The 9,082-nt window shown below is 49.4% G+C and overlaps 1 pseudogene; it reads right to left on the bottom strand.

Annotated features, from left to right (window-relative positions):
• Nucleotides 1–5,345: 5,345 nt before the first annotated feature.
• Nucleotides 5,346–7,560, bottom strand: LOC123056010 (uncharacterized; annotated as a pseudogene).
• Nucleotides 7,561–9,082: the final 1,522 nt, after the last annotated feature.

Here is a 9,082-nt window from a genome sequence, read left to right as displayed (position 1 = left end):
GGTGGGCCGGCCTGGTGGCCCGGTGGGTTGCGGCCTGGTGGGCCGAAGCCCAATTGGCCGGGGGGTTTTCTCCCCTTTTTTGTTTTAGTTTTAGTTTTTTTGTTTTTTTTTGTATTTTCCTTTCTTTTATTTCTTTTCCTTTTCTGTTTTTATTTATTTTAAAATATTTAGGCATTTTATAAAATTGTGTTTATTACACCATATTGACTTATGTAAAATATGGCATCTCTGGAACATTTTTGTTTTAAATTTTTGAAAAACTTTTTTTGTTGATATTACTTTGAATTTTTATTTGAATGGGTTTTTCAACTAAACCGAGATTAACTCCAGTGACAGAGATGACGTGGCATCGTTAACGTGAGATTACTGTAGCATGATTATCCGGGCGTCACAAGCCTGCTCCACCGCCCCATAAAAATAGAGACAGAACAACTCGAGATCACATGTACGACCTCTGTCAGACCCTGGACAGTAGAGCAGGACATACAAGATCGATCTACGGATCGCGAGGACGTGCCCCGAGACACGACGACAGCTACCTATTCGGACGTAACAAACTTAACCACGCCCGAGCCGAATGCCGCAGACGGAGTCCATCGGAGCCACGTCGCGACGCGGCCCGATATAGAGGCGCCACACACCCCCTGTGCTTCAGAGATGAGGTACTGGATCACGATTTCCCTGAGGGTTTTAAGCCCATCAATATGGAATCATATGACGGCACAACCGATCCCGCAGTATGGATCGAGGATTTTATTCTCCGTATCCACATGGCTCGTGGAGATGATCTCCACGCCATTAATACCTCCCACTAAAGCTGAAAGGGGCAGCTCGGCACTAGCTTAACAGCCTGCCTGAAAATTCCATCGGTAGTTGGGAGGACTTGGAAGAAGCCTTCCTGAACAACCTCCAAGGTACATATGTCCGGCCACCAGACGCCGATGACTTAAGCCATATAGTTCAACAGCCTGGAGAGTTAGCCAGGCAGTTCTGGACTCGGTTCCTAACTAAAAAGAACCAAATCGTCGACTGTCTGGATGCCGAAGCCCTAGCAGCCTTTAAACATAGCATCCATGGCGAATGGCTCGCCCGCCACCTCGGCCAGGAAAAGCCAAAATCTATGGCAGCCCTCACGGCACTCATGACCCGCTTTTGCGCGGGTGAGGATAGCTGGCTTGCTCGCAGCAAAAATACAGCTAGCGAGACAGACCCCTCCGAGGTCAAAAGCAGCAACGGCAGGCTTCGACATAACAGGCATAAACGCCGAAACAACAGCGACAACACCGATGACACTGCAGTCAATGCCGGATTCAGTGGCTCCAAGTCCGGCCAACGGAAGAAACCGTATAAAAGGAACAATCAAGGACCGTCCAGCTTAGACCGCATACTTGATCGTCCGTGCCAGATACATGGCACCCCAGATAAACCGGCCAATCATACCAACAGAGATTGTTAGGTTTTTAAACAGGCAGGCAAGCTAAACGCCGAAACCAAGGAAAAGGGGTCACAAAGCGAGGACGACGGCGAAGAGCCCCGGCAACCGAACACAGGGGGACAGAAGAAGTTTCCCCCCAGGTCAAAACGGTGAACATGATATATGCTACACACATCCCCAAAAGGGAGCGCAAGCACGCACTCAGGGACGTCTAAGCGGTAGAGCCAGTCGCCCCAAAATTTAATCCGTGGTCGTCATGCTCGATCACCTTCGATCGTCAAGATCACCCGACTAGTACTCGTCATGGCGGTTCAGCCGCGCTGGTCCTCAATCCGATCATCGATGGATTCCACCTGACACGTGTCCTTATGGACGGCGGGTGCAGCCTAAACCTGCTCTATCAGGATACAGTACGGAAAATGGGCATTAACCCCTCATGGATCAAGCCCACAAATACTACCTTTAAAGGAGTTATACCCGGCGTAGAGGCCCGTTGTACGGGCTCAATCACGCTGGAGGTGGTCTTTGGATCTCCGGACAACTTCCGTAGCAAAGAACTCATCTTCGATATCAGCCCCTTTCGCAGTGGCTATCATGCCCTGCTCCGACGAATCGCGTTTACTCGATTCAACATGGTGCCACATTATGCTTACCTTAAGCTCAAGATGCCCGGTCCATGCAGCGTTATAACAGTCAATGGAAATACAGAACGTTCTCTCCGCACAGAAGAACACACCGCCGCCCTAGCAGCAGAGGTACAAAACGACCTTCTCAAGCAGAACCGGGATCCGGCTGCCGAGCCCCTGGACACCGTCAAAAAAGTCCAAACTACACTGCATGAGGACAGCCCGGCTCGTCATGAGCTTGACTAGCAGCCCTGCCCCCGTCCCGGTCCCGATAACATAGTGGCGCTAGTACCACGCGTACATAACTACGCACTCAAAATCCCATGGGCATCGACGGAGGCATAGCTCGTGGTCCATAGTACGGCTTGACCGACTTGGGACTCACACATACTTTTATCCTTTGTCTTCTTTTTTTTATCTGTTTCAGGTTCCTTTTCCCGTAGGCCTGATCACCAGTCCTTTCATAGGATCGGCATACAAAAGCGGCAAGCAGCACAGGTCTGTAGGGTAGCCTCTATACGTTCTTCTTGACGGTATTTTTACTTATTGCTCAGAACCCGCACATTGTGCCCCTTAGATTCCGGCATGTCAAATAGCCCGGATGCTTCTCGCATTATCTGTACAAGATACGCCTTGACGTATCCATCCATTTATAATGAAAATAGTTTGCGACCCAGTTCCTGTGGTTTTCGCTTCTTACTGCATTTTATTTCAATTTTCTTATCGACGGCATTCGTACACTTTGGTACGCTTCATATTCGCCAGGGGCTCACGATCGCCCCATAATACGGCAGCAAAGTCTGAACACTTCTTATCGATAAGTTCGGCACCCCGAATTTAGCATTATATGCATTGGCTCCGAATCATGTCTTTGGTCAATAGTTGGGTTGTCCGGCTCCTGTGCTTGCTACCCTACGTTCCGCTACATCGGCTAGGGTAGTAGAGGGAGAACTACTGCGATTGTGCCCTGGCCTAAACCGGATGAGCACATCAGTAGAGAAAGCCGAAAACTGACTGTCATGATGCGGCGAGAGCCGGTCAGCTGTTCGGAGGTCACAAATCGTTAGAGATTTTTTCCACGTTGTGCGAAGGATTGGTACTTCCCGATCAGACGCAGACAGCACTCTGGTTCGTATACCAGGGGCTGCGCCTATGTTTTATTATAAAACTCCTAAGCTAAGTGAGGGCGTTTAAGCCGCATAGTCTGATTGCCTGGTTCGTTGCGCTAAACAACTCCTTCAAGGACCATATAATTGGATAAAGATTGTTTAGATACCATCCCGAACACCTCCGTACTACCTACGTGAGGGCAGAAGCCGACGACTGGCCAACCCTCAGATTAAATATAACACGGCCGCACATGAGGATACAATTAAAACATAATAATCATTCCATTACAAGCCGGCTTTGTTTTCATTATACAAGGCAGGGACAAAACACGAGTGTATTCATTCGAAAATTATGTCCCGCCTGCACTGCGCTGCCGCAAGCTGAGACCCTTCGAGGACGTCAGCGAAATATCGTTCGGGTGTGCGGTGCTCTTTGCCTCCTGGCGGCCCCGTAGCCACCTCGACGGCGTTCATCTTCGCCCACCACATCTTGCAGCGGGCGAAGGCCATGCGGGCACCTTCCATGCAGACCGATCGCTTGACGATGTCTAGCCGAGGACAGGCCTCTACCACCCGCCTCACGAGGCCAAAGTAACTGCTGGGTATCGCCTCAGCCGGCCACAACCGGATTATCAAATCCTTCATGGCCAGTTCGGCCACCCTGTGCAGCTCGACCAGCCATTTCAGCTGATCGGTAAAGGGCACCGGATGTTCTGGCACGGCGTACTGCGCCCAGAACAGCTTCTCCGTTGAGCTCCCTAGTTGCATCTCCGGTAGAAGACGGTTCCCAACACAAATATATGTAGCTCCCCGCCGGTCGCAACACCGTCTGTTATGGTTCCAACTCCTTTGTCGGCCGGTTGCACCAAAAACCGGTGATTGTTCTAGCATCGTCGTCTCGCCCGGTCGCAGCGTCGTCGAGCCGGTTCCAACATTTGTGATGCATGGTTCCAGCAACACGAATTTCTCTTTCAACACCATGATTTGTTGTTTCCAGCACAGTAAAACCCGCTGGTTACAACCAGTTGCAACTTTGGTCGACCCTGCCGCTCGGCACCAGAGAAGCTTGTCGGAGCATGTCGGTTGGAGTTCCAGCACCTCTCGTCGCGCGTCGCAGCACGGGCGCCCAGGCGATCCTAGTAGCTCCCACCGCCCTGAGTGGTTCGTGGCACTGCTGCAGAGGAGCGTGAGGCTGATGACCTCGCCGGCGTTGATGGATGAGACATGGCGGGACAGCTGTTCGATGGCTCTCACGTGTGGGGAGAGAGGTGGAGGAAGAGAGGTAGAAGACGAGGTGTGGCCTTGGTGAAAAAAGCACGATGAGATAAGAATGTGGAAGAAACGTGGGCAGGGCGTGGGTGGGTCCAGCTGTGCACATTGACTGAGTGTTGCGCGAGTACGCGAGCGAACAAATTGGTGCGACCGACTGGCCGATAAGAATCATTTACCATAATTAAATGGTTAGCATAGCTTGACAATGATTAGAAGGGTCACATTTGTTGACAACTAGAAGGGTTGAGCGTGTTCACTGTGCCGTTGATGTTGTTGGCATTTCACCTTTTTTTTATTTGTTATTTGGTTTGGCGTGTGGGAAAGACGGTGTGTGTTTCCTTTTTATAACATGGTGTTTTGATGGGCTTTCCTGACGACGTTATTCTGTGTTATCTATTAATTAACTCATACTTATCTTAGGATGTTTCTTGCGTTGGTGGCTGATGTATTATTTTGACGCGTCAATGTCACATGTTGACACTTTTTCTTTCTAGGTGGTGAGAGAATGCATGGGACTGATGTGCTTTTTAGACTGGTTGCTGCCGGTTAATTTGAGAAACCATTGATACTCAAAATTATGGACCAAATCCAATATTGAATAGCTTAACTGAATGAGAGAGCTCATTGACAAATCGTTGACCCAGTTAAAATCGTGAACCAAATTAAAAGTTGAACATCTCAATTGAATGAGAGGGCTCTAAAATAAGGGAACATAGTGTATTAAATGATGACTAAAGACACAATAGATCACGAAATGACACAAAAAGACTCATATCCAACCAAAGGGTCCGCATATGTCTAGTCATCATGATTTTCTTTTCTATGTCATCTTTAACAAGTTCATTCAATCTTCAACAGGATTCGAAGTGTTCACACTGTCAAAAGAGTCCACATATCTATTAATCAAGATATCATTTTCGAGGGAATAAGGGACCAAGCAACAGTAATCTCCACCACAGAGGCATCATCAAGGTAGCATGCCTCTTTACTTATGTTGCATTTTTTGGGCGTGAAGAGCAATCGAGCAACAATGTCAGCAGATTGTGATGGTGAATAGGCCATTATGAGGACTTGCAGCTTTCCTTCTAATTCCACAGAAACTACATGTCTTAAGCGATCAAGGTGGCCATTGCTAGCCATTGGCATTGTTCCATCTTCTGAATCAACCAACAAAACTTGTCTCGATGGGAGCTCAGCGAGCACTTCATTGTCGTCACGAGGTAGCGAAGAGCAAACAACTCGGACGCCATGTGGAAAAGGCAATGACCCTAGTTTGGGTGTAACAACCACACTCAGGATAGTGGCCTGGACCGACCGTTCAAGTTGCTCATAGCATAACTCGAGTGTGCAAAAGTCGTTGTCGACCAGATGGGTGCGGAAACCGTCACCATTGTAAAAGTAGAATGTGTCGATCAATGCTCTATCCTCAGATACTGTTGCGCCCTTGACTCTCAACTGGATCTCGATGTAAACGGTGTCCATCGACACGATTGCGCGAACCGGGCCGTTCAATCGCAAGAAAGGATCCTGCGAGCATCGCCATTTGCCATTGACTAATCAGAAAGGATTGCAGGAAACAAATAAGATGAGAAAAAGAAAGTAGCACACATACTTGTTCTGTGAGGATTTGGCAGGAACACCGCGTACGAAGGAAGATAGGGTTGCGACGACGGTCCGCGACGTCTCGGGCCGCGACCACTCCTTACACCTCTAGTGGCCACTCGAGTCCTTTTATGGCCGAGACTTTGATGGAGTAGACCTGCAAGGTGCTCCCAGCGACAGCTTCAGCCGGGCGGTGGCGCGGCGTGCAATGTGTGTAGAGCATGGAGCTCATCAGCGCTGCACACAGACAAGTGAGGGATGAGTTAGAGATGTAGGAGTAGCATAGAGTAACTAAGTAGCACGCATGCAGCATGTGTGTTGTGTGCTCAGTTTGGTTTTCGAAGCTGTTGTGGACGCCCCATAGACGTTTCCAGTAGAAACGGTAGGCAGCGAATCTCTTCGCCTCCATCTCCATGGAAACTTCTTGGCCACGGCGGCCTTCGCCGGCGACTCCCTCCCTGCTGCACTCCTCGTCCACCTCGTCCATGGCTGATAAGAAGGATTCCGACTTCAGCTGGACGATGTTCGAATTCACCTTGGAGTCGAGGTCCGGGTCCATCTGCTGGAGCATGCTGATGCGCTTGGCGATCCACTGCAGCTTGGCGATGCGGCGCACGTACGGGTCGGAGCAAAACGCGATCATGGTCCTCTTCACGTCCTTGTTCTCCGGCGAGAACGACCTCAGCAGTCCGCACATCTCGCGCCGCAGCTCTTCGATCTGCTCGGAGCAGAGCTGCAGCTTGAAGCCCAAGCTCAGCGCCGCCGCCGCCTCCTTCCGGGTCTCCTCTGCTTCGAGTACGGAGGCGACGTCGCCGACCTTCGCTTCGAATTTCGACATGATGTCGCTAACCAGTCTGTGCGCGGTCTCCTCCCGGCAGGACGCCGGATTCTCGTCCGTTAACATTTGATAAAGCATAGGCTTTCATATACTCCCTTATCTAGCCATTCATTTCTGCATCAAGATTTGTGTGAGTACTTTTGTTTTTTTATTTGTTCCAAATAAAACAACATATAAACTTCAATCTTTTGAAGGACAACAAAACATTCTAACTAGAATATTGGAAAAAACTTTCAGATTTTTTCGTGAAACATATATACTAAAACTAATACTTTTTATCTAAAAAAATCTCATTTTGTATATTTATGTCGTATCAAAAAATCTGAAAGTTTTTTCCCACATTGTAGTAAGAATGTTTTGTGGTCCTGCGAAGTTTGAAGTGCATATATTGTTTTGTTTTGAAGAAACAAAAAAAGGAAATTTTCATGTAAGAAGTTAGTTGTGTAGCACAGATCTTAAAGCAACATTGTAGGGTATGGATAAGAGGTGTCCAGAAGCCTCTATTACGGCGGCGTGCTGGAGCAGCTCCTCTAGTTTCAGGCACTCGCCGGCGATCCTTCCCTTGGACGGCTTCCCTCCCGTTTCCATCTCGCCGTCCTCGCCGCCGATCTTGCTCTGTGTCTCCATCGGCTTGCCGGTCCTCCCGTCGGTCTTGGTCTCGGAATCGGCCTGCCGGGAAGGGCCTGTTTCTCCAGGCCTGCCGGCAAGGGCCTGTTATGCCTTATTATAGCACGAACAGCGCGCGTCTCCGTGACGCTTGCTCAGATCGGCAGGTCATCCTGATCCTACACGTAGTCGGAAGACTATATATCCAGCCCGTCGCGCTGTAACGTGCCGCTGTGCACGTTCGCTCTGGAAGATTCTCATTTTCATAAAACGTGCAAACATTTCCAAGTGTTATAGCATTTTTTATATGCTGCAAACATTTTTCTGAATGGTAAGAAATATTATCTAAAACTTATGCGAACGTTTTTTTAATATTGTATAATTATTTTTTAAAACATCATGAAGCATTCTTTTGAAACGCGTGAAATGTTTTTCAATGGTATACGAACATTCTTTCAGACTGCCACCATGACACTATTGGGCGACGGCCATAGCACGCTTTCCTAGGAAGATAGTTGGTTGCAGGGGCTGGGTTGTAGGTTTCATGACATTGCTCCCAAGTTGTATCAGCGCACACCTAGACGTGTGCGTGCTTCCAAGACAGTCTTTGAGGCCCTCCAGGGAGGGGCCTGGGCCTCTGACTTAGCCCCAGACATCTGGTAAGACACTGGTGGCCAGGGCTCTTCTTCCCTATTCTTCTTTAATGCTTGATGCGCACACGCTTGTGCGTGTTCAAAAATAATGGTATGAATATTTAAAAAAAATTACATGAACAAATCATTACACTGTGATAACATTTTTCAAATGCGGGGTGAACGTTTTCAAAAGTTCAAGTAAATCACTACCAGAAAAATTTGTGTTGCCGACGGCCCCTGTCGGCATAGATGGGCATACCCCGACGGCCCAGCTAAAGCCGTCGGCGTAGAAAGGCCGTCGGTGTATGCCCATCTATGCCGACGGGGGCTGTCGGCCTTGCTTCAAATATACCTACGGCGGCCGTCGGCATATCACGTGGGCCCGTCTACCCGAGCGGCGACGACAGTTTGACGGCGTCAGGCTATGCCGACGGGCTAACGGTGGCCGTCGGCATAGCTATGCCGACGTCATCGTTCGGCGGCGCCGCCACATCATCGATCCGCGTCGCTCGCCGATCCCGTGGGGTGGCATTTCTATGCCGACGGTCTTACCGTCGGCATAGACCTGGCCCATGGATTTTGCCACATCATCGATCCCCGCCCTACGCCACGTCATCGATCCAGGGCTCTACTGTTCCGTGGCCGTAGCTATGCCGACGGCTTTGCCGTAGGCATAGATTTCTAATAATATTTTAATATTTTATCTATTTTCTCTATTTTTATTTTTTTTCAAAACTAATTTCATTAACTTAAATGTACAAAAAACATATATCGATTGCCCCCCACACGGGCCTTGCTTCCGTCGTGTCATGGAGAGGTTAGACGGGACGACGGGGTACCAGTGAGGGGTAGCAATGCTGCCAGGTGTTGCGATGGGCCCTCCTACGGTTGTGGAAACGTGGTGGCAGGCGCAGGCACCCGGCACGCCGCTCCGGGGTGTGCCCCCTCCCCCCTCATGG

Source organism: Triticum aestivum, chromosome 2D (genome assembly GCF_018294505.1).
Source record: "Triticum aestivum cultivar Chinese Spring chromosome 2D, IWGSC CS RefSeq v2.1, whole genome shotgun sequence".
In the NCBI taxonomy this organism is placed as follows: Eukaryota; Viridiplantae; Streptophyta; class Magnoliopsida; order Poales; family Poaceae; genus Triticum; species Triticum aestivum.
The sequence above is the reverse complement of the archived record's forward strand: the minus strand, read 5'-3'. Positions and strand labels throughout refer to the sequence as shown.